Below are 26,366 nucleotides of genomic sequence, written 5' to 3' on the forward strand. Positions count from 1 at the left end.
AGCGACCTAGTTATTGCAAACGCAACATCATAAATTAATACAAGTTGACAGGGGATAAGAAAATCATATAATGTAACTTGGACATAATATTCGATACTGAAATACGTATATATAGTGTTACAACTGCATTGGGATATGGGTTTAGGGTTATATTTTGTATTGAAATTTTATTGAACTTGAATAGAAATCATGTCTCAGACCAGAGCAGCAAAGCAAAAGGCTCAAACTAGTGGAAGTGCTGTGGCTCAGGGGAGAACTGAGGGGGGAAGTTGTCCTCTGAATCACAGTCTATTGAAATGCACTGCTTGTTTGATGTTTGTGGAGCAATCAGGAACGGGACATGATATTGCCAAAGGGAATGGCTTTGTGTGTGCGCGATGTAAGTAGTGCAAGGAAATCAGGCACAAAATCGGCACTGTTATGGGCTTATATGAGAGCTTGAAGGACAGGGTGGATGCCCTCGAAGGATTTAAATTGAGGGGCCCATCAAGCTCTAAGGTGCCCACATCAATGCCAGAGCTTGCACTTGAACATCACGCAACACAGCGGTAACCCCCAAGGCAGAATGCGTTGGTCCTAAATGAACTAGTTGTGTAGGTTACTCTATTGTCAGGGAAACGGGAAACATATTGTGCAAAAAGGATAGATGGAACAGGACCAGGGTATGTCTACCAGGGGAAAAGGTTGATGACGTTGTAGGGCAGATATCATCCCTTAAGGGCACAAAGGGTGATATTGTTGTACACGTTGGCACTAATGATATTAAGAGTAGGAGACCGGCAGAATTACTTAACAAGTACAGGTCGCAGTTGAAAAAAAGCCGTGAATTAGGGTTGAATTTGAAAGTGTCTGCAATTCTGTCCATACACGATAGGAGGGAGAATATGATGAGAGCCTTGTCGATCAATTCGGCCCTGGAGAGATTATGCAAGGCTCAAGGCGTAGAATTTTTCTCAGCCTGGTCTGTACTTGTTAACAGGAGAGACTGCTTCTACAGGGATGGGATACACTTAAATAGAAATGGTGCAAGAATATTTGCTGATGCTATCGAGGCAGAGTTAGGTGGGTCGGAAAACTGCTGGCTTGTAGGGCACGCTTGGGGATACACGAACTAATAGATTAACAGTAGCCGCTGGTAGAGGTAAAAGTGATTCTTGCACTACTTCTATTGAAATGCAATTGAGCAGCAGCCTGGAAAGCAAGGCAATGGGAATTCACAGGACTGCTGGGAGTCATAGTGGAACAAGTAAATACATGGGTTGTGTTAGGGTAACTAAGAGTAGAAACAGGTGCATGTATACTTGCATGTACCAATGCTAGGAGTAAGTTATTGAAATCGATGAGCTTGAAGTGCTAGTCAAGACATCAAAGGAAGATATTGTTGGAATATCAGAGAAGTGGTGTTACACAGACATAAGAAGTGCAGAACTGGAATTTGGGGAGTACAATGTGCACAAAAAGTATAGACAGGATAGGAAAGGAGGAGGGGTTATGCTATTAGTTAAGAAACACACAAAATCTAAGGAAGTGCATCCAATTGATGTTGGTGGACAATGCAATGTTGAGTCTGTTTGGTGTGACAAAACACTGGAAAATGAAAAATGAGAGTAGGTATGTGTTATAGGCCTAATGAATCTGATGAGTATAATGAGCAATTGTGCAGAGAAATAGAGTGGGCCAGTAAATCAGAGAGTCTTATAATGGAGGATTTTAATTTCCCAGATTTTGACTGGAATTTGTGGGTTGGTCACTCACTCACACACAAGCAAGGCTTTTGTGGATTTATTGGATGATTGTTTTCTACACCAGCATGTTCGGGAGGCAACAAGAGGGAGTAATACTCTTGATCTGGTTATCAGTAGTGATTCTTCGTGCATTAAGAATCTGTAGATAAAGGAACCACTGAGTGGTAGTGATCACAGTGTGCTGAAGTGGGATTTACTCAAAGAGGTAACTACCATCAGAGGTAAAGGGAAGGGTTTTTGTTTTCGTAAAGGTGACTACGCTGGTCTGAGACAGTTTTAAAATTCTGTACAGTGGGATCAACTGATGATGTTACCAACGGCAAATTCAAAATGGGAGGGATTCAAGGAACTTATCTTGGAAGCTACTAGGCTTTACATACCAACTAAGAAATATTGTTCAAGGTTTAGGCCTAAATGGATGTCAGATGAACTAATGAGGCATATGGCAGAGAAGAAAAATGCATGGGATACATATAAATTAACACGTGACACAGAAGCCTATGATTGATACAAGTTGATCTGTAACCAAGTTACAAAGGAGGTTAGGCAGGCGGAGGCAGATTACGAGAAATTTTTGGCAAGGGATGTGAAGAAAAACAGCAAAGAGTTCTTTACTTATGTAAACTCTAGAAGGAAGGGGATGAATCTGATTGGTCCACTTGATATTGATGGTACAACTGTAGATGATCCTGCTCAGGTAGCTAACAAACTAAATGAATATTTTGCATCGACATTCACACATGAGGAGTTATTCAGCGAGGGGAATGAGAGAGGTGTATTCAAATCTGGCAGTAAGCTAGAGAATCTTGTAATAACTAAGAGTAAAGTGGAGGAGAAATTGTTGAAGATAAATACAAGAAAGGCAACTGGGGGTGGATGGGATCTATAAAGTTATATTAAAGGAGGCAGCAAAGGAAGTAAGCAAACCCTTAGCCATAATTATGAGAGCTTCCTTGGACTCAGGGGAGGTACTCATAGACTGGAGATGTGCAAATGTGACCCCAATTCACAAAGGAGGATCAAAGGCTGACACAAGTAATTACAGACCTGTGAGTTTAACTTCTGTTCTGGGTAAAATAATGGAGGCACTGGTTAAAGAAGCACTGCAGGATCATCTAGACAAGACTTCAGTTATACCTCGGACACAGCATGGTTTTGTTAAGGGGAAACCTTGTCTGGCCAGTTTGATTGGATACTATGATGTGGTCACAAAAGAACTGGATGCAGGGAATAACTTTGATATTATATACTTGGATCTTAGAATGGCTTTTGATACTGTTGCACATGAAACATACTTTTGATACATGCTGCACAAATTGGAGCAGTGTGGCATTGGAGGCAGATTGCTGCTAGGGATAAAGGGGTGGTTGAGGGGGAGAAGATAGAGAGTGGTAATCAATGAACACTTCTCATCGGGAACTAATGTTATCAGTGGAGTCCCTCAGGGTTCAGTGTTGGGTCCATTATTGTTTTCTGTATTTATAAATGATACTGATGATGGTATATCAAGCTTAATGTCCAAGTTTGCAGACGATACGAAGGTTGGCAGGGTTATTATGACATTAAAAACAGTACGCTGCTGTAACAGGATCTAGAAAAGTTGAGCAGACGGGCTGAGAGGTGGCAACTGAAGTTTAACATTGACAAATGTAAAGTACTACATATGGGAAGCAGCAATCCCAGAGTGACGTATCGACTCTGTGGTACCACACTGACAGTGGCAGAGAATGAAAAGGACCTGGGGGTAATTGTGCAGGCAGATATGAAGTTTTCTGAGCAGTGCAGATGGTCTGTAAGAGTAGCTCATGGTGTCTTGTCAATGATAGACAGGAATTTTTCTATCAGGGATAAGGAGGTGATTATCCCCTTGTATAAGGCAATGGTCAGTCCACACCTTGAGTTCTGTATACAGGTCTGGAGGCCTCATTTTAACTCATTTTAGGAAGAATGTAGAGCTGTTGGAACGAGTACAGAGAAGGGCAACAAGATTGGTGAATGGAACAAAGAGTTGCTCTTACGAAGAAAGGCTTAAGTTTTGCAAATTACAGTGTCTGGAAATTAGGCCCCTGCGACGTGATCTGATTGAGGTGTATAAAGCTTTGAATGGTTTGAGGATGGGATTGCGAATGGGATTCCCTCTTGCTCAATGCGGATGGGATTCCCTCTTGCTCAGAATAATCGCCTGAGAGGGCATAAATTCAAATTGAGGAAAGATAGATGTAGGATAGATGTGCTGAAATTTGCCTTTAGTCAGCGGGTAGTTGGTTGGTGGAACAAGCTTCCATCTGTCGTTGTAGAAGTTGATAGCTTAAATAGATTCAAAGCGGAACTTGACAAACATTTGGAGCGGTTGGATGAGTGAAATGAGAATGGGGTATGTTTCTCTGTTTTTCTTTTTTTTTTTTGGCTGATGCTATATAATCTTGCTTTCTTGCATCATGTGCCCTTGCTAATGCTAATGCTAAAATCTGGGAAAACTGCTCCCCTAAAAAGTCGCATATAGGGTTCGAGGATCCGTTCGGTACCCCTATCAAAAACATGAAGAGGGTTGCGGCCGTTTGTCATTATTCTGCCTCATGCGAGAATGCGGCCTCCACCGTAAGTGTCCCTTTCTGTGATGTTGGAGGGACGGTACCGCATTCCTCGTTGTCTACAGATGAAATAACATCTAGAATTTGTTCGTAGGTTAACACGGAATTTATCAGAGAACACGAGTATAACACGAGTTACACCACGTTTTCTAACGTGTTCTGTTAATTTTGTCGAACAGTGCATTGTACATCAGTCAAATTATCATAACATTAAACTAGTTTTAGCTCATAGTTGGCAGCAAAATAACTTAAAATTTCGTTTAACAATATTAAATGGAAAAGACAAATGCAAGTTATTTTCAAATTATTGTGTTGTAACTCTATTTGGAGCTTCTGATGTTTATACCGGAAGGTATTTACATTATCGATATCTATCTATCTATCTATCCAGTTGACCTGTGAATTTCTTCAAACTGCGGAGGCAACTTGTTACAGCAATCAACGACTCGCTGGCTAAAATAAAACTTCCCACAGTCTAGTCCAAACGTCTTCCCCTGTAATTTGAATTTATGGGGCTTAGTTCAGGAACTCTTTATAACAGTGAACATCCCCTTATTCATTTTATAAACTTTTCTTTAGAGACTTATAAACATCAGTCAAGTTCCCTCTGAGGTGCCTAGTTGCCAAGCTCTGTAGCCCACATAATCAGAGTCTTTCCTCGTATAGTCGCCCTTTAACTAATCTCACAATCTGAGTTGCCCCTCTTTGGACCCTTTCAAGAAGCTCGATGTCTTTTTTTCAGATGAGGTCTCCATACTTGAACACAGTATTCCAAATGCGATCTTACAATACAGTGGAATTATGATCACCTTATCTGTACAGGATAATGTTCGATAAATCATTAATAGGACACCATAGACTTTCCTGGCCGTCTGTTTACACTGCTCAGATGAGATCATATCTGCCCTTACCATAACTCCCTGATCCTTTTGTTCCTCTACTCTTTTTAATTCAACTCCACCAAGTGTATTTATTTGGGGGTGCTATTCCCCAAGTGTGAGACCTTGCATTTTACGGCATTAAAACTTAGCTACCATTTTTCTGACCATTCTTGAAGTCTGTCAAGTCATTATGAAGGATCAATGCATGGCATTGATCATTAATGACTCTACCAATCTTTAATTCTGCAGTTTAACTCACGCCCTTTATTCGTTCGTCAATGTCGTTTATGAAAATCAGGAACAACAGTGGCCCATGATGTGATCCTTGGAGAACTCCACTTCTGATGTTACACCAATTCAAGAATATCCATTAATTGGACCATCTGCTTTCTGCCCTGCAGCCACCCATCAATCGATCTTAGAATCTTTCCAGTAATCCCAACATGTTCCAGCTTATACAGTAACTCCTCATGGGGGACTGATGCCTTGCTAAAATCCAAATAAACTATATGAAAATTGTTCCCTACATCTAGCTCATGAGTAATTGTGCCAAAATAGTTTACTGGGTTAGTTAAACATGATTTTCTCTTAAAAAAACCACGTTGTGTGTTCTTCAGAATGCAATTTTTAACTAAACGTCCCTAGATTGCACTGTTAATCAATGTCAGAGTTTTCTCCACTGTAAATACGTGTCTTAGAACGCATCCATTTCCACAACTGTATCGGTTATACCGAAAATTTGTTCAAGCATGCAACCAACCCCAAGTTGTTGTTTATTCTATCTCCCCATACAGGAAGCAAACAGTAACTTTTCTGATGGCGCCATCTTTAATTTCCTTGAGAGAAATTCGCTTTTTAGCTTGTCACAAATGTCAACTTGGAAATGATTTGCAACTGTTCTACTTTTGAAATTATGAAATCTTCCAAGCTTATTATAGCTTTCGGAACTTCCTATGTTATACTTGGAAAACTAGTAGATAATTTACCAATCAAGGACCAATGTCTTTTACAAATCATAAAAGGAATAACGTATTTGTATATTAACTGAACCATGACTTCCTTTCAAAAATACTTTCGAATTTACTGCATTGAAGAGAGCTATTATTTTAATCTCGGTTGTCTATCTCTCTTCTGTTACTTTTAAAAATTTCAAAGTTAAACTATTTCCTGTTTATACCTAAAGATTTTTGAAATGCTTAACAAGCCATATTTTATACCTTTCAAGAAGTAACTCTCTTTTTCTTTCGTTCCACAGATGGAACATTGAATTGCATTTCCTTCATAAAAAACAACTTTCTTTAGGTTCTTTAGAGCTACAAGTAAGAAATGCAACTTCTGAGTTCGAGTCCCGTTGATGATGTGAGGAATTTTTATGGACATTTTTCACAAAATGGCTGAGTTAGTCGGTATTTGGCGAGGGTAGCATGGTTTTTTCTCCCGGAAACTCTGGTTTTTCGTCCAGCAAACAGAAAATCGACCACACAGCCCACGTAATTTTTTTTTTTTTTGTATTCCATTTAAGGGCAAGGACGGTGGAATTCCCTTTCTTATAAAACACGTTGCCAAGTGCTAGCTAACAACGGGGGTGTAGCTCAGTGGCAGAGCGTTCGCTTTGCATGTGAAAGGCCCCGGGTTCGATCCCCGGCACCTCCAGTAGTTTCGATTACTTTTTTCCTTGCTAAATTTTGAAATTCAGCTCACATCCTAATATGTAGTCAACATTTTTGTAACATACTTTCCTTATTTCTTCCTGAATTTCAATAACAATTGAAAGATAACATGTATTGTAAGTCTCTCGACTGAGATTAACATAATAATCAATGATTAATTATTGATGATTAGCAATAATTCGTCATTAATGTATTTAGTAAACTGATAACAAACAAGTTAGTTAATTTAGCAGTGCGTTACATTTCAGTCGCTTTGGCCAATGGTAATAATTCTTGATTATTAATTGAAAGAACAGAAAGCAACGACTTTTATTTGCTAACCAAGAACATTTCCTTTATGCACATCTACCACATTGCTTATTCGTTTCTTCAACCAGAGCATGACAACAAAAGAATATTCAGTGATTCGGCTCCAATATACGGTATATGGATAGTTTATGTAATATGTATGAAAATAAGAAATAATAATTGCCAGATTTCTATTGGTCTGATTTTAATTAAATCATGGAACTCGACAGATTGTTCTAAAAGCGCGAAATATAAAATATGATGAAAATCCATCCACTGGGAGACAAATAATAATTGTCGGATTTTTATTGGTCCGATTTTAATTAAAATTGGAATGGCTTGCCAAGATTCTGTATAAGGCTCAAATCAAAAATTTCGTGGAAATGTATCCAATAGTATCCGAGTTATTTATTACATGTGGATGGACCGACAGACGTGGTAAAGACAATTCCACGATCGTCTAATCCTTGTCCAAGAAAACCAAGTTGTCACGAGTTTGAAGAGGGTGGAACAAAATCCACCCATCATGATTGGATGGGGTCTGCGCTGGACTGTCATAATTTATAAATTTTAAGTAGAAATGCGATGAATTCAAAAGGGAATTATTTGAGTCACAGTGGTCTTTCTTCATCATAAATTGATATTTTTCCACATAAACATATTTTACCACAATGGGCCGTGAAGAAACTTCTTTGAAGGCTCTGAATGGAATATTTTCCATTCGTTGGTATTCTATTTAGTGAAAGGGACAATGGAATGGAAATATATGGATTTTATAGGTGGTAGTAATGGAATGCAGGACCCCCTCAGTCAGGAGAGAACGCTGTACCACTGAAGTATCAGTACGTCGAGTAGAGGCCATCAACAGCTAACAAATCGTTAACGCTTCTACAAGGACATCAGAAACACGAACTACTTTAAAAGGCTGCTTTCTTATGACAAATTGCAAACTACTGGAGTATAACGGGGGTGTAGCTCAGTGGTAGAGCGTTCGCTTTGCATGTGAAAGGTCCCGGGTTCGATCCCCGGCACTTCCAAGTTATTTTTATTCCAGCTTATATTCCGTTTTTTTTTTTTCATACATTTCCAGTTGACCCTGCATAACCAAGAATGGACAGCGTATGTCATCATCATCTTTTCAAGGATTTAGACCACTTGGCCTGTTCCGGACACAGTCCATCTTTTCTTCGGACGTCCTGGATCTCTTCTTCCAATTGGCCGATATTTCATAATCTTCTTTGGTAGTCTTGCTGGGTGCATTCTGTCCAAATGATCAATCCATTTTCCTCTGTATTTGTAGATTCTGTCTATTATTGAATCAATACCTAATTATTTGCGAATATCAGAACTTTTCTTCTTGTCTAATAATCTATAGCCACTGCGATTCCAACTTTAAATTCTGATACAAATTTACAGTTGGAATCGTAGTCTTGTTGACTGATATTATCAAGTTGAACAGTCTCTTATGGGTAATTTAAAGGAGTTCAGATTTAGAAGGTTAAATCCATCTAAGAAAGAACAAATTCGTTTACCCTCTGGAAAAGAAGAGTTTCAGAGACCATCCCCTATTGACAACTAGATATTTAGGAAGAAATCTGGTTGAGGCTGAATGTGGAAGGTGTGTACTTCTTAGAAGATGAAGAAAGAACATGGGTGTGTGTGGGGGGGGGGGGAAGAATATAAAATCTCAGGGAATAAAAGAATGCTGGATCCAATGAAGTTCATCTATGGGCAGTCGGTGGTGGAACATTACAAGAAATTTGCTCCCAGCAAGGCCGAGGCAGTAAGTCTGAATGATTCCAAAGGGGAATCAGATGTCTACCTTGTTGAAAGTGGGATTGTATGAATCTGATTTATTATAGAAGAACTCTTTATTATATACAGAAAGCACATTGCTGTGTACAACTCCCTTCACGGCTACAAGCCAGGGGTTTACATAAAAGAAATCACATAAACACAAAAAAAAAGAAAAGAAAAAAAAAAGCATTATGACTCCTGAAAGGTTTGAACACTGGGATGATAGATTCTAGGCAGTGATGAATAGGTCTCCTGGAGCAGGTTCTAATGTCCTGCGACGTGGTCCTGGGAAGGATGTCGACCAAGTACTTTCTGCCTATATTCCTTGTCGACTGCGAATTTGTAGAGGTCACCGTCTAAGGACTGTATGTCTTACAGCATTTGCACGGCTGGGAACCGATCAGTTAGCTTTAACCGGTTTGAAATGACCTGTAGGATGGTATTAGCCCTAAGGCTTGGGACCGGGATCCTCCATCCGCTGTTAGCCCAGAAATCTGGTACTGAAATAATGCCGACCATCATTTTGATGGCAAAGACGAGTCTTCTCTCGTGAGTGATGACAGGAAGACGTCTGATGTTGAGAGTTGCCTCCATCTGGGTGGTCCTTGGTGTAGGGGGAACCCGAAATTTCCATATGGCCCACTTCAGAATCCAGAATTCCCCCGCGAAAATCCGTCTAAGATGGGTCGTAGCAGTAGAAGTCCAGACTTCGGCGCCATAGAGTATGACCGGATAAACACATATCTTAATATATCTGCACCCAACATCCTGGTTATGGCCGTGCATAGTTGTTGTTTAATCATCCACCGGAGTCGACAGAACTTTATTTGCAGGTGGTCTATGTGCGGTAGAAAGGAGAGCTTTTGATCAAAAATAACGCCCAGATCTGTATGTTGTTGGAGGTAGAAATCGCGGATCCTCTTAAAATGGGTTGCACTATTATTGGGTTCCATTTGAGAGAGAAAGTCAACTGTTTTGACTTCTCAGGATTGACTTAAAGTCGGAAACCGGAGAGGAAAGCCTCAAGGTTCCGGATTTTCTGAAAGATTAAGGTATTGATGTATTCAGCAGTGTCTCCAGCGCTGATGGGAGTAAACAGTTTTATGTCATCGGCAAAGGTGACGATGTCAATTCGGCTTGTCACAAATGGCACGAGAACAGCTGAGAACAAGATTCCAGACAGGACCCTGCCTTCTGGGACTCCAGCTGTAATAGTCATGGTGTAACACAGATTGCCATCGCGAACAGTAATGGTCCTGTTTTCCAGCATTGTCTGAATAAACCAGAGCACGTCTCCACTAATGAGGTAATACTCACGTAGTAGCCTTGCCAACGCGCAAACGGATATGGAATCAAATGCTGCCTGGACGTCGATATACGTAATGGTGATTTCCGAACTGTGCTCAAGTGCCTCGAGGACCTTGGTAGTGGTGGTGACTAGATTTGTAGCGGTGGACCTTGATCGGGTAGCATAGTGGATCTGCGGCAGCTGTTGTGGCATAACATGGATGGTTAATGTTCTCAGAAGAGATTTCTCAAAGAGCTTTAATAGGCATGATGCAGAGGAAATTGGAAGGAAGTGACTGGGCTGAGAAGCAGAGCGTATTTTCAGCATCGGTCTTACTAGATTGACATGCCACATAGGAAAAAAAAAATTTTGATTAAGGATCTTGTTAAATGAAGACAGGATAGGATCAACAACAAATGTACTGAGGCGTTTCAGCATAAACTGAGGAATTCCATCGGTACCTGATGCAGCCGTAGGTGCTAAGCTATTCATTGCGTCGATCAGCTGGTATTTGGTGAGGTGAACTGAATTTGAGGGGTCTGTCGAAATCGGATTGATTGGGAATTCCACTGGTGTGGTGGATTCTGGCTGAGCAGCGAATCTAGTTATATGGTCGAGCCAGCTGCTCATATTGAGTGAGTCAATGGCGTCCTCTTATTGGATTCTATGGAAGGGTTTCCCCTTATTTATGGTATCTTCTAGGTGAAGTTTTATCGCCTCCCTCTTGTTCCGAATAAAAAGCGCCCTAGCTCGGGAATAGGCAGTTCTGTCCGAGGGTGAGCCTGAGTTTTTCCATTTTTTGTGCAAATTCTGTTTAACGTGTAAACTTTCAGAAACTTTTGGATTCCACCAGGCCCTTGAATGCTCTGTAATGGTTAGCTTCTTCGTTGCAGCATTGAGAGAAACAGTGGCTATCCATCTTGTCATCAGGCCAATCCCAAGTTCGGGATCGCATTCCTCGAGGACATCCCATGGGATTGCTTGAGCCGCATAAACACACTTTTCAGGATTAGGGTATTTGGGCGCTGTAATTGTTTTGGTTGTGACTTTCCTTCTTCCAGAAGTGATGGGCATTTCTATTTGCACAGAGAGAATAATGGGGTTATGATCAGACTGTATGTTGCTTGTAGGGTTTTGATTAGCCACACAATTTGCTGACACGAACGCAAGGTTTAATGTGCTTTCGCCCCTCGTGGGTGGTGTGCTAACCAGTTTGAGATCTAATATATCTAGACGCTGACTCAGTCTCCGCTTGAGGCTTCCCTGAGAATTCGGGAGATTGAAATCCCCACACACGACGTGTTTCAGTGATGAATGGAGATGGTTAAGCAGCCAATTGAGGAGTTCATCAACTACTTGTGCGTCTGGAACCGATGGGATATACACTGCGACAATGTCGAGAGAATTGTTCTGGCTGTTATTGTTTTTAGATTTTAGCGTAACTAGAATTGCCTCGAAAGAGTCAGACTGGCTCGATACTGAGTGGAGGATAGAAAATACCTGCTCATTGAAAAAAATTGCAACTCCTCCTCCTCCTCCTCCTCCCCTCCGGTTTTCTCTAGACGTGCACACCATCTGATACCTTGCAGGACAAATAGAGGAAAGTGTTTCTTCATTGGGGTCAAGCCAGGTTTCTGCGAAGCAAACCACGTCCATTGAACTGGACAGCAAGAGCTCCTCAACTTCATTCAGTTTATTCCTCATGGATCGCACATTTTGGAATAGGAGTTGGAATGAAGCCGTTCTCATTACCGTGGCGAGGGATGTACGCGGTCTGATCCGTTTGTGATGAGTCGCTGGTCTTCGATATGTTGAAACCATGACAGGGATCGCAAAATTCGGGGAGAGAGATGACAGAGAATTTGGGTAATTTTCGATCTCATCATTTTCAATCACCGTTGGGAGCCCCTTTTCCGTGGGTATGTTAAGGGCGAAGCATGGATTTACTTTGTTTTTCCTAAGGCTATTCCCATGCTGAGCAGTTGGGTTGTTAGTGGAGAATAGAGATACATCGTATAGTCAGAGTCTGGACTGTTGTGGACACATCTCAGGAGCGTGTATGGATATCACTTCTTTTCTACTCCGTGCTTCATAAAATGGCTGGAAGTGAAGAGAAGAATAAATTTTGGATGGACAGCATTCAGGAAATATAGTCACATTCTGAGGAGCAATGTCCCAATTTGTCTGAAACGTAAAATAATGAACCAATGTATACTCCCCAGACCCTTCTAGGCAATTCTGAAGTCTTAAAGTAACAATTTCAGTAATGGGTGTAGCTCAATAGCAGAGCGTTCGCATTCCTGGTGGAAGGTCTCCAGTTCAATCCTCCGGTTGTTGTATAACGTTGTTAAACAGCCATGAATGTCTATTGAAACCATACGATCTTTGGGGACACTGTTCAAGGAGACAGAGAATAGTTCAAAGAAAAGGTTGACCAAGTGCTCTAATTCGAGAAGATAAATTTAAACGAAATCACGTGAGATGTGTGGTGACTAGAATAGAATTATAAATTAGGTCACCTTCTCTGGTCCATCCCCTCAATTTCAGTTTAACTGATTTATTCTAAATTGGTATATGGAGGATTTTCGCTGTCCTTACTACGAATGGAGGTGGAAGATACAGAAGTGGCTCAAAATTAGGATAACCGAATTCATCCATTTTGATTTCAAGCTTATTTTTTTTTCCAGGGAATGCATTTTAATGAATAAATTATATAAGTCGTTTATTAATGTTTGGCTATAAAGGAACAAAGAAGCCATTCAGAAAGCAAATTTTGATTTAAATTGAATGCTCTGCCACTAATAGATATCACCCATTCTTCGAAGCATTATTGTAAGAATCGATTAAGTGCGCTACTGAACAAGTGGGGGTGTAGCTCAGTGGTAGAGCGTTCGCTTTGCATGTGAAAGGCCCCGGGTTCGATCCCCGGCACCTCCAGTAATCTTTAATTACTTTTTTCCTTGATAAATTTTGAAATTCAGCTCACATCCTAATATGTAGTCAACATTTTTGTAACATACTTTCCTTATTTCTTCCTGAATTTCAATAACAATTTAAAGATAACATGTATTGTAAATCTCTCGACTGAGATTAGCATAATAATCAATGATTAATTATTCATGATTAGCAATAATTCGTGATTAATGTATTTAGTAAACTGATAACAAACTAGTTAGTTAATTTAGCAGTGCGTTACATTTCAGTCGCTTTGGCCAATGATAATAATTCTTGATTATTAATTGAAAAGAACAGAAAGCAACGACTTTTATTTGCTAATCTAGGACATTTCGTTTATGCACATCTGCCACATTGCTTATTCGTTCCTTCAACCAGAGCCTGGAAAAAAACAGAATATCCAGTGATTCAGCTCCCATATACGGTATATGGATAGTTTATGTAATATGTATGAAAAAAAAAGAAATAATAATTGCCAGATTTCTATTGGTCTGATTTTAATGAAATCGTGGAACTGGACAGATTGTTCTAAAAGTGCGAAATATAAAATTTGATGAATATCCATCCACTGGGAGACAAATAATAATTGTCGGAATTTTATTGGTTCGATTTTATTTAAAATTGGAACGGCTCGCTAATATTCTGTATAAGGCTCAAATCAAGAATTTCGTGGAAATGCATTCATTAGTATCCGAGTTATTACAACGCGACTGACAGACAGACAGACAGACGTGCTAAAGACAATGGGTGCGCAGAGCATCCATTGTCTTTACCACGTATTCTTAATCGTATTCTATTTAAGTGCAAAGGACTATGGAATGAAAATATAAGGATATTATAGGTGGAAGTAATCGAATCCAGGACCTGTCAGTCAGGAGAGAACGCTGTACCACTGAAATATCACTACGTCCAGGAGAGGCCATCAACAGCTAACAAATCGTTAACGCTTCTACAAGGACATTAGAAACACGAACTACGTTAAAAGGCTGCTTTCTTATGACGAATTGCAAAGTCTAAGAGTATAACGGGGGTGTAGCTCAGTGGTAGAGCGTTCGCTTTGCATGTGAAAGGTCCTGGGTTCAATCCCCAGCACCTCCAGATTCTTTTTATTCCAGCTTATATTCGTTTTTTTCATACTTTTCCAATTGACCCTGCATAACCAAGAATGGGCAGCGTTCTGCCTGTTAAGAAAGGGAAGTCTCGTATATGAGGCGGTCAAGTAATTCTTTTTACAATGGCAATCAGTTTCTTATTAGAGATCCAAATAGAAAAAAGCACTCACAGATTGTTATATGTGATCATCATCCTTTCAAGGAATTAGAGCAGATGGCCTGTTCCGGTCTCAGTCCATCTTTTCTTCAGACGTCCTCGATCTTTTCTTTCAACTGGCCGATATTTCATAATCTTCTTTGGTAATCTTGCTGGGTGTATCCTGTCCAAATGATAAATCCATTTTACTCTGTATTTGTAGATTCTATTATTGAATCAATACCTAATTATTTGCGAATATCAGAACTTTTCTTCTTGTCTAATAATCTATAGCCACTGCGAATCCTGATGCGAATTCTGATGCGAATTTACAGTTGGAATCGTAGTCTTGTTGACTGATATCATCAAGTTGAACAGTCTGTTATGGGTAATTTGAAGAAGTTCAGATTTAGAAGGTTAAATCCATCTAAGAAAGAGCAAATTCGTTTACCCTCTGGAAAAGAGTTTCAGAGACCATCGCCTATTGATAACTAGATATTTAGGAAAATATCAGATTGAGGCTGAATCTGGAAGGTGCGTACTTCTTCGAAGATGAAGAAAGAACATGGGTGTGTGTGGGGTGGGGAAGAATATAAAATCTCAGGGAATAAAAGAATGCTGGATCCGTTGAAGTTCATCTATAGCCAGCCGGTTGTGGAACATTACAAATAATTGCCTCCCAGCGTAGCCGAGGCACTGCGTTTCAATGATTCCAAAGCGGATTCAGATGTCTACCTTGTTAAACGTGGGATTATATGAATAATCTGTTTTATTATTATTATTATTTTATTTCTTTACTTGCATAATTCGGTCTTACTAACTCTTCTTACAATGAACATTTGTAATTATACACTCAGCTGGATAATTAGAAGTAGTATTTTAATGGTTAAAATAATTGGTAAATAGCTCTTTATTGAATTTGCTTCTATAAGAGGAAGAAGATAAATATGAAGTGGAGTTGTTGCTTTGTAAGTAACCTGCATCTTTCGCATGCAAAGAGATCTATAATCCGGCTACACCAATTGAGAAAGGCAAAGGTTATGTCAGCTGCATAACAGTACAATTGGGACTCTAATATTTTTTCTGGGGAGTGTATCTTAATGATTAAAGCTTTGGCTTGCAGATTTTAAATCAATAACAGCTGTTAGAAGAACGTCCACTACTCATTATAAAAAAGATGCGCCCCAGAAAAAGCCAATAAGTAGATGGATGAAAAATTTTAAAGAAACTGGATCAGTTAATGACCAACCACGATCTGGGAGACTTCAATTCAGTCAACAATGATGGCGGCCATGTTGAAGTGTGATAATTAAAAACTGCATTAAGAATAAAACTTTTTCTCGAGTGGAGGCCCTCAACAGCTAACAAATCATTAACGCTGCATGAAGAACGCTTACACTTCTAAAAGAACATTAGAAACCAAGAAGTACTTTTAAAGTTTCATTTCTTAAGACATAATTCAAGGCTTAAATATGAAAGGGGGTGTAGCTCAGTGGTAGAGCGTTGCTTTGCTTGTGAAAGGTCCCGGGTTCGATACCCGGCACCTCCATTTGAGTTTACCTTACATTTCATTCCTTTATCGGCGATTTTTTTGTTACATTTCCAATTGACCCTGCATAGGTACCTGTCCAATTGTACCTATTAAGAAACGGATGGTCCATGTATGAGGAAGTAAATTTATATTTTTCCACCATGGACTGTGAAGAAACTTGTGTGGAGCCTCAAAAGGTTGGTGGTTCAATATTAAATTGGACCACCAACCTGTAAATATATGTCTCTTTTTTTGGTGAAATTTAAACACCACCACACATCCTAATATGCAGTCAACATTTTTGTAATGTACTTTACTTATTTCATCCTGAATTTTAATAATAATTGAAACATAACATGCATTTCATGTCTCTCGTGTGTGATTAATATAATAATCCATGATTAATAATTCACGATTAGTAATAATTCGTGATTTAATTATATTTAGTAAACTGATAACAAACTAGTTAGTTAATTTACGCAGTGCGTTATATTTCAATCGCTTTGACCAATAGTAGTAATTCGTGATTAATAACGTAAAAGAACCAAAAGCAAGGAATTTTATGCGCTGACCGAGAACATTTTGTTTACTGCCACATTTCTTATTCGTTCCTTCAACCAGAGCATGGCAAAGAACATAATATCCAGTGATTCAGGTACAATATATGGATAGTCTATGACACGTATGAAAAAATAAATAATAATTGCCAGATTTCTATTGGTCCGATTTTAGTGAAATTTGGGTACTCGAAAAATTGTTCTAAAAGAGCGAAATGTAAAATATGATGAAAATCAATCGACCAGGAGACGAATTGGTAATTGTTCGATTTCTAGTGGTCCAATTTTAATGAAATTTGGAATGGCTCGACAAAGCTTTCTAGAAGGGACAAATAAAAAATTTCATGGAAATCCATCCAATAATATCCGAGTTATTACATGCGGACGGACAGACGGACGTGGTGAAGGCAATGGGTGCTATACGCATATATGATAAGGCTCCTACAATTGTTCTCTTTGAAATAATAAATGAAAAAACATATTTTTATAACTTCAAAATTTTTTGGAACATACAGTAAAATACAAAAAGTATAGGTTACAAAAATCATGTAAATACTAGGTCTTTTATCTCGCCTTCCCTTTCCTCACACTCTCTTTCAATCCACGAATTCTTGTGGTCCAATTTGTGAACTCCTCGAGACCCTTTGTGTCAATTCTGAACCTTAAAATAACAGTTTCTATAATGGGTGTAGGTCAGTGGGAGAGCGTTCCCTTTGCAGATGAAAGGTCTCCGGTTGTTGTATAACTTTTTTATCTTGCTGATATTTGAAATCCATCTCTCATCCTAATATGCAGTCAACATTTTTGTAACATACTTTACTTATTTCTTCCTGAATTTCAATAAGAACTGAAAGATGATATACATTTCACGTCTCTCGAGGGGATTAATATAATAATCCATGATTAATAATTCATGATTAGTAATAATTCGCAATTTATATATTTAGTAAACTGATAACAAACAAGTTAGTTAATTTACGCAATTCGTTGTATTTCAGTCGCTTTGGCCAAAAGTAATAATTCATTATAACATAAAAGGAAAAAAAAAAACGACTTTTATGCACTAACTGAGAACATTTCGTTGAATAAAATACAAAAATTACAACGTACAAAAATCATGTAATTTTGTATAAAAATACATTAATTTCTTGTAAGAATAATACACTTTAATTTTTCTGGATCATTTAATACAAATTTCATCTACAGTCGTCGATTTTGTATGCAAATTATTGTAATGTAATTTGAGATATTAATTTTTCATATCTGAAAAATTAACTCTAAATTAGGGCTTGACACGTTAATGCTTATAGGGATGTAGCTCCGTGGTAGAGCATTTGCTTTGCATGTGAAAGGCCCCGGGTTCGATCACCGGCATCTCCACATATGAATTTCTATTTATTGTAAAATTTTTCTTTATTTATTTTTGTATACATATTGATTACATAACTGAAAGGATTATACCAAAATTACTTGTCTAAGGACAGATAAATACACTCGCTGAAAAAAGTTAATGTACATGCTGCTTAAGTTTGGGCATGACCTTCAGTAAGTTATTTATCGATTTCTTCGATGATTTTCCCAATAATATTCCAAGTAATTATATTACTGGTGTTCAGTACCCTTTGAGAGGTACCACAGGAATCCAATTGGCAATAAAGGCAGGTATTTTCATGTTCGATAGGGATGGGTTTGAGTTTGACGTGGTACAGAGAGCGAGTCTTAAAGAAGTCCACGATCAAGACAATGCTGATCATGGTTTTCGACAAACTGGTGCAATTTACAAAGAATTTAAACCTGAAGAAGGAAGAGTTCTGCCTTCTTCGAGCTCAAAATACACCAGTTTGTCCTTCTGATTATAGAAAGTTGTTGTTGTTGTTGTAGGGTTTTTGGAGCATCAGCAACTAAGGCCTCGTGTCTGTAAATTGCGTGTGTTATGAGGTTGAATTTGTTTTCTGCTGGACAAAAACCCGGGAGAAAAAACCATGGTTCTCTCTCCTGAGACCGACTAACTCGGTCACGTTGTGAAAATGGCCCATAAAAATTCCACACCTCATCGAGGAAACTCGAATTCAGGTTTCTTCTACCCGGTGTGTTGAGGACGATGATTCCAGCAACTGTGCTACCAGTGAGGGCTCTAAAAGGGTGCCTTGAGAAAATTTAATAAACAATCCTAACATAAATACACTATTTAAATGCTGAGTGTAGGATTTAGTACTTATTGTACTCACCTTGAACCTAAATAGGAAATTAGTGAGTGATTAGGTAGATTTTCCCCAAGGATTTTTTTTTAAGAAGTGGAGGAAGTTGAGAGGGAAGGTTGCTTGGTTGGTTAGACGCAGAATTTGACCTACTTTACAGATTTTAACCGCTATTAATTCGATTTATTGCCTTCCTGGATGTAATAAAGATCATTTTTCACGCCACGCATTTAAAGCATAATATGGACTGGCTTTGGACAAGTGTATGTTGTATTGGTGTACGTGTGGATGGCTGAAGTTGCTTTTGTGTCATAATGGATGAATCGAAATCTGGGAATATCTTACAAAAGTCAGTTAAGTTCTAAAATACTAGTGTTGTTTATAAAATTAAGGAAAATTATAATCAAAAGCTTTGCATTTCGACGAACACAAAAGTTGGGGTATATTATGGGTCCTTCTTGAAGTCACGTATTTTATCTGATAAGAATAGGATCATGAACTTTAATATTAAAGTTGGATTTGCTTTTTCAAATGAAAGCAGATTTGACGGCTTCTTGTTTCCAAAATGTTAATAAATTTTAATGATAAGGTGTGGTTTAAATGGAGGTGTAGCTCAGTTGTAGAGCGTTAACTTTGCATGCGAAGGGCACCGGGTTCCATCCCCGGCAACTGTTTCATTGCCTGGATATCGATGGTTCGACTGTTGATGATCCTGCTCAGGTGGCTAACAAACTAAATAAGTATTTTGCCTCTACATTCACCCATGAGGAATTATTCAAGGAGGGGAATATGGCAGAGGTGAGTTAAATTCTGGCAGTGAGTTGGATGGTTTTGTAATAACTGAGAGGAAAGTGGAGGAGAAATTGTTGAAGATAAACATAAAAAAGACACCCGGGGTGGAAGGGATCTATCCAGTTATATTAAAGGAGGCAGCAAAGGAAGTAAGCAAACCCTTAGCCATAATCATGAGAGCTTCCTTGGACTCAGGGGAGGTACCCATGGACTGGAGATGTGCACTGACCCCAATTCACAAAGGGAGATCGAAGGGTGACAAGTAATTATAGACCTGTTAGTTTAACTTCTGTTTCAGGGACATTAATGGAGGCACTGGTTAAAGAAGCACTGCAGGATCATATAGCTCGGACACAGCATGGTTTTGTTAAGGGGAAGTCTTGCCTGACCAATTTGACTGGATATTATGATGCAGTCACAAAGGAATTGGATGCAGGGAATAACTTTGATATCATATATTTGGATCTTAGAAAAAAGTTTGATACTGTTGCACATGGAGGACTGCTGCACAAATTGGAGCAGTGTGGCATTGGTGGCAAATTGCTGCTGTGGATAAAGGGATGGTTGAGGGGTAGAAGACAGAGAGTGGTAATCAATGGACACTGCTCATCGTGGACTAATGTTATTAGTGGAGTCCCTCAGGGTTCAGTGTTGCGTCCATTGTTGTCTTCTGTATTTAGAAATGATATTGATGATGGTATATCAAGCTTAATGTCGAAGTGTGCAGACGACAGAAGGTTGGCAGGGTTGTTAAAGACACTAATGACAGTACTGCTGCAATAGGATCTAGAAAAGTTGAGCAGATGGGCTGAGAGGTGGCAAATGAAGTTTAACATTGACAAATGTAAAGTACTACATATGGGAAACAGTAACCCCAGAGCAACGTATCAACTCTGCGGTACTACACTGAGAGTGGTGGAGAATGAAAAGGACCTGGGGGTAATTGTGCAGGCAGATATGAAGTTCTCTGAGCAGTGCAGACGGGCTGCAAGAGTAGCTCATGGTGTCTTGTCAATGATATACAGGAATTTTTCTAGCAGGGATAAGGAGGTGATTATCCCCTTGTATAAGGCAATGGTCACGCCACACCTAGAGTACTGTATACAGGTCTGGAGGCCTCATTTCAAGAAGGATGTAGAGCTGCTGGAACGAGTACAGAGAAATGCAACAAGATTAGTGAATGGAACAAAGGGGTGCTCTTAGGAAGAAAGGCTTAAGTTTTGCAAATTATAGTGTCTGGAGACTGGGCACCTGCGAGGTCACGTGATTGAGGTGTATAAAGCCTTGAATGGTTTAAGCATGCTCAATGCTGATGGGATTCTTCCTCTTGCTCAGAATAATCATTTCGGAGGGCATAAATTCAAATTGAGGAAAGACAGATGTAGGATAGATGTGCGGAAGCTTGCCTTTAGCCAGCGGGTGGTTGGTTGGTGGAACAGATTTCCATTCTCTGTTGTGGAAGTTGATAGCCTAAATAAATTTAAGGCTGAGTTGGACAGGTACAGGTTATTATGATGCTGTATAAGCTTGCTTTCTTGCATCATATGCCTCTACTAATGCTAATGATAATGCTAATGCTTTTTGAATCCTGCATTCTAAAATAAGGTTGGTTGGTTGGTTGTTATAGGGTTTAGGTGAATCAGCAACTTAGGCAATATTACGCGGTCGTAATGTCTGTAAAGTGCTTGAGTTCTGTGATCTCTGTTGCTGGATGGAAATACAAATTTCCGAGAGAAAAACAATCACTCCACCAGCTGACGTCGACTAAGTGGATTACGTTGTGAAAAAGACCCATAAAAATCTCTCACGCCGTTGACAGGATTCGAACTCAAGTCTCTTCTACCCGGTGTAGAAGGATGGTGATTATATCAATTGTGCTGTCCACAAAGACAGTCAAATAAGCTGCCCAAAACAGTAAAATCCGCTCTGCATTTGATAGAATTGCTTACACCCTGTGAATATATTTCATGGTTAAAGGTGGTTTTCTACATTTCCTACATACTGAATTGTCCACCAGATCTGTTGACACTGGTATTCCATAAGGTGGAGGTCCTCTCTGAACTGTTGTTTTTAGGACTTTTCCCACCCCTTTGTTCAAAGCAGAAATGTACTTTTATGCTATGCTCATGATTTAAAAATAAAGATCCAGTTCAGATTTACAGATTATTATTATTATTGTTGCTCTTATATTATTTCTCCCTGATTGGGGGATTCCACTCCGTGACGGGTATTGCTACCAAGTATGCAGGGTGGATGCAATGTCTTGTGTTACTGTTGGTCGAGGAAATCTCTGACTGTCCTGCAGGTGTTCAGGATTGCGACTTCCTGGAGTTCCTTGTAGGTGTTTTCTGAGAGACCTATTGCTGCTAGGCTGCTATGTAGAATCTTTGGTACCATACTGGTGGTTGACACAATAATCGGGATGGTCGATACTTCTTGCATATGCCACATCTCCTTGACCTCATGTCTCAGGTTCGTGTACTGTACTTCCTAATTTTTTCATCATGGGTTTTCTGGACATTGCTAGTGTTGGGCACTTCTATGTCAATCAGGTAGGTAGCCTTTTCCATCTTGTCCAGAAGGGTTATGTCCGGTCTGTTGTGCGGGATGGTTTTATCCGTTATTATGGCGCGGTCCCAGTACAGCTTGTGGGTTGGGGTTTCTAGTACTGTCTGGGGTTCGTACATGTAGTATGGCACACTTTCTTTGGTTAACTGGTATTTCCTTGCTAGCTTCTGATGTATTATCCTGGCTACCTGGTCGTGTCTATGAATGTACTCAGTCTGGGTGATCACCTTTCACCCTGCCGTGATGTCCTGGATCGTTTCTGATCGTTTATTATTATTATTATTATTATTATTATTATTATTATTATTCCATCAACTTTGCGAGACCGCGAAAGATATCCTTAGGTATCCTGGATCACTTGACAGAAATATGTTCAATAGTTCATAACGAAGCAAAGCCCGTGTGGGCTGGCGAACGTTACGTTCCACCACATCCAACAAATTTTCGATGGGATTGATGTCAGAAAAAATTACCAGCTAGGGGATCACACGAAATGCTTGCTCATGATCCTAGAAACATTGTTGCGCAATGCAGGCCTTTCGACACAGAGATATCTTGTTGAAAGAGTCCAGTGCCATCTGAATACACTGTTACCATATAGGGCAAAACTTGGTCCGAAGTAATGTGGAGGTTGGATCTGGAAGTGAAGGTGTGTTCAATGGAGATAAGGGGGCCCAGCAATGTCCACGAAAACATCCCTCCTCAAATATGTACTTTTCCATCAACACAATGGAAATGGAACTCTGATTCACCAGACCAGGCGACTGTTTTCTAATCTTCAAAATGTACAGGAACGGTGCTCCCATGGCAGAGGTGTCGGTGACAGTCGGTCATCATGGGCACGCAAAAAGATCGCCTTCTCCTCAAGAGCGTCCGTTGGGTGGTGTAATCGGAAACGTTTTTCTGTGTGCCTGGTTGTAGTCTGTCATTAATGGAGAAATTCTGAGCTGTCTGTTGTTCTGGAAAGCATGAGCCAACTGTCGTTCACCTCTACTGTCAACTAGCGGTGGTCGCCCCGTCCTGGCACGTTGGGTAGTTGTGTGTCCCTTTTTGGATCATTCCCGCCACATCTTAAGTACGGCAGCCTTCGAGCAGCCAAAAATGCTAGCAGTTGCTAAGATGCAGCCCCATACCTTCCTAGCACCTCAAATCATTCCGAGATCAAACTCTGGTCTTTCCCTTTCCCCATTGCATGGATCCAGTACTGACGAAATGGCAGGTACTACTTATGTCGTCACTATATGTGCTGCGTCGGTCAGTGAGTGACTCCTAGGTACTGTAGGATGCCCTGTCTTGGAGAAAGGGGTGGTCATAATGTTTTGACTCATGAGCATATATGTGAATTCCCTAGCCTTAGCTTGCCACGAACAGACAGAAATCATGGGATATCTACCTAGTAACGGGTAGGCCCACCTTTCGCCCGGATAAGGGCAGTCACACGGCGAGGCATTGAGTCCACTAATTCAAAAAAGCGTTCCACAGGTATTACCATCCATGCTCTGCACTGCTGTCCATAATTCAGTTGCATTCCTCAGTGGAGGTTCCAAAGCTCGAACAGACCTTTCCACAGCATTCCAATGCCGCTCACAGGGCTCATGTCCGGTGAACAAGGAGGCCATTCCATTGTGCTAAAATCTGCGGAATGCTCTTTGAACCGTGTTCTAGTACCACGGCTCTGTGGGGAGGCGAATTGTCCTGCTGGAAAAGTCCATTACCCTGTGGGTGCACGATGACCATGAAGGGATGCAGATGGTCTGCAGGGATGGACACACAACCTGGACTGTTTAGGGATGCGTCTAGACATACCAGAGGTCCCAAAATCTGCCAGTTGAACACGCCCCAGACTATTTCCGACCGTCCACCTGCCCAACAGTAACTTGTTGACATGACGGATGCATAGCTTCGTGCAGTTTCTGCCAGATACGCACCCTCCCATCTGCTCGAAATAACTGGAAATGGGATTTATCGGACCAGGAGACCCGTCTCCAATCATCCAAGGTCCAGTGCTCATGTTTTTTTAGTCCAGTTGAAGCATAGAGTCCTGTGTCGTGGTGTTAGTAATGGGAATTTGGGTCGGTGGCTCGCGTAATCTATTGCGGCTAATGATCACTTGATGGTCTTGGTGGAGACGTTACTAGTAACTCCCTCGTTGAAGTCGGCGGTGATTTGTGGCATTAGCGGTCTCCGGTTGGTTGAACAATGTGAGACAGACGTCGACGGCCACGTTCATGCACCACCTTTCTTCACCCACAGGAACATGGTTCTCTATGGCTTTCTTAACCTAGATCTTGGTAATGTCAAATCTCAGGCCTGTGCAGATGATCTGATCCTGATGCTGGCTGAAGACACCTGGGCCAAATTGGAAATCTCAGCTAACTGTGCAATAGACATCCTACAGGACTGGACTGCTAACAACAATCTCCGTATATCACCGACCAAAACAAGCTCAATACTGCTAAAAGGGACCCTGGATATAAGGAGACCTCCCCAAATCCGGATTCAAGATACTACCATAAAGCTGACCACGGAATTAAAGCATCTCGGCGTTGTGCTGCATAAAAACCTGTCATATACACCGCATGTGACCTATATCCAGAGGAAAATCAGAAGTTACTCTGCACTGTTTGCGAGAGTCTCCCGCAAAGACTGGGGCTTGCATAGGAGGGCCGTCGAGCTTTTCAACAAAGCAGTCTTCTTGCCGGCTATTTCGTATGCTGCTGGTGTATGGTTTCGCAAGGCCACCACAGTGGTAAACAGAAAGAAATTGGAAACTACACAGCTATATATATATATATATACTTCTTACCATTTCGAGATCTCGCAGCACCGTCAGCACCCACGCACTCCAGCCCTGACAGGAGCCCTTCCCCTAGATCTGGAGATCATCTGCCTTGGAATGCTCCACCAGCTTTCAAAGGGTAGAAGTGTCACCTGCCTCGATTTCACGACAGATCCCGCAAATGACTCTAAAATTGAAAAGAAACACCTCTTCACATACCTCCAGCAGGCCTAGCAGACTCGCTGGCAGTCATCAACTAAAGGAGAAATTTATACCCAACATACAAGAGGTTTACCCCAACAATTCTCCTTGGCCCTCCCCTGGTCTTCTTACTTCCTATCTGCTTACTGGACATGGGGCAATAAGGGTTAAACTGCAAGGCTTCGGACTCACCGACACCCTTCTGTGGTGTCGGTGAGTCCGACAGTATATTAAGTGTACGTTAAGTGGTACATTAAGTAGTACATTAAGTGTCCCCACGTTTCACGCTGTGGCCAGAGTGAAAAGTGGGGACACTTAATGCACCACTGCTGTCTGTACGAAGATCTTCGTTGCCAACTTATTACGCACATTCACCTATCACTGCAAGACCAGGAACATCTCGTCCTAATCGAAGAGGACCTGTTCAAAGCATTTACCCAGTTATCCCAGGACGACCTCTTCACAAGAAGACGGACATACCCACAACCGCAACTGCAACAATAACCAATCAATTATGCATCCTGCATCACTGACTGAACCACTGGATTCTGGCAAACCACCAGCGAACAGCAAGCCTCTCCCTGCCTACAAATCGTTCCGATCGCACACCTCAACAGAAAGAACCACACGGACTTGCACGATGGACAGGAGTCAACCCCATGCATGTACATAAATCCTGAAGGAGACATCATCTCGTGAATGACTATCCACAAATCCTGGACGGGACACCATCCCATGAGAAAGACTTCACATCAACCCTAGATAGGACATCAATCAATTAATGACGGGACATCAACCAAAGAACCTACCATTCTAAAATCCTGGACGGGACCCCGTGCCATGTTGACTTCTGCAGTTGGCTATATGCCTTTTGGCGATCTGAGCTGGGTGCCCTTGCCTGGCTCACTTTCACTCCTTTTCCCTGGTGGTGGGGGAGGAGATGGCAACTACGTCTCCCCTCGCCGAAGCCCCTCTTTCTCCTCCTCGTGAGGCATGGGCTGCCCCACAGGCCACTCCTGGGGATGCCTTCTCTATTGTCCTCATATTTCTGACTTTTCTCCGCAGCCTTCATTCTTTCTCCCCCACTCTACCTTCACACAAGCGAACGTCCCAATAGGGGTCCAACGGCTAAATGACCAGATGAACAACAGTACACGACACTACACATATATACACTTTTAAACCACTGGCATTGACAGTGTTCTATTTCATGCCCACAATGTATACTACGCGGAAATGGGGGAAACCCCTGGTGCCGTTTGACCCTAAACACACTT

At 40.7% G+C, this 26,366-nt stretch overlaps 1 protein-coding gene and 5 non-coding genes across 6 annotated transcripts in view; all 6 read left to right on the plus strand.

Moving 5' to 3' along the window:
• LOC150088989 (potassium channel subfamily K member 18-like) overlaps positions 1-26,366 on the plus strand; it is a 69,773-nt gene that overhangs the window by 27,305 nt on the left and 16,102 nt on the right. The window lies entirely within an intron of this gene.
• Positions 6,799-6,870, plus strand: TRNAA-UGC (transfer RNA alanine (anticodon UGC)). Its single transcript has one exon. It is a non-coding gene; the product is annotated as a tRNA-Ala (tRNA).
• Positions 8,141-8,212, plus strand: TRNAA-UGC (transfer RNA alanine (anticodon UGC)). Its single transcript has one exon. It is a non-coding gene; the product is annotated as a tRNA-Ala (tRNA).
• TRNAA-UGC (transfer RNA alanine (anticodon UGC)) lies at positions 13,126-13,197 on the plus strand. Its single transcript has one exon. It is a non-coding gene; the product is annotated as a tRNA-Ala (tRNA).
• TRNAA-UGC (transfer RNA alanine (anticodon UGC)) lies at positions 14,242-14,313 on the plus strand. The gene has a single exon. It is a non-coding gene; the product is annotated as a tRNA-Ala (tRNA).
• On the plus strand, positions 15,942-16,012 carry TRNAA-UGC (transfer RNA alanine (anticodon UGC)). Its single transcript has one exon. It is a non-coding gene; the product is annotated as a tRNA-Ala (tRNA).

The sequence above is a fragment of the Mastigoproctus giganteus genome, chromosome 3 (assembly GCF_048544385.1).
Source record: "Mastigoproctus giganteus isolate SK-2022 chromosome 3, ASM4854438v1, whole genome shotgun sequence".
NCBI lineage: Eukaryota > Metazoa > Arthropoda > Arachnida > Uropygi > Thelyphonidae > Mastigoproctus > Mastigoproctus giganteus.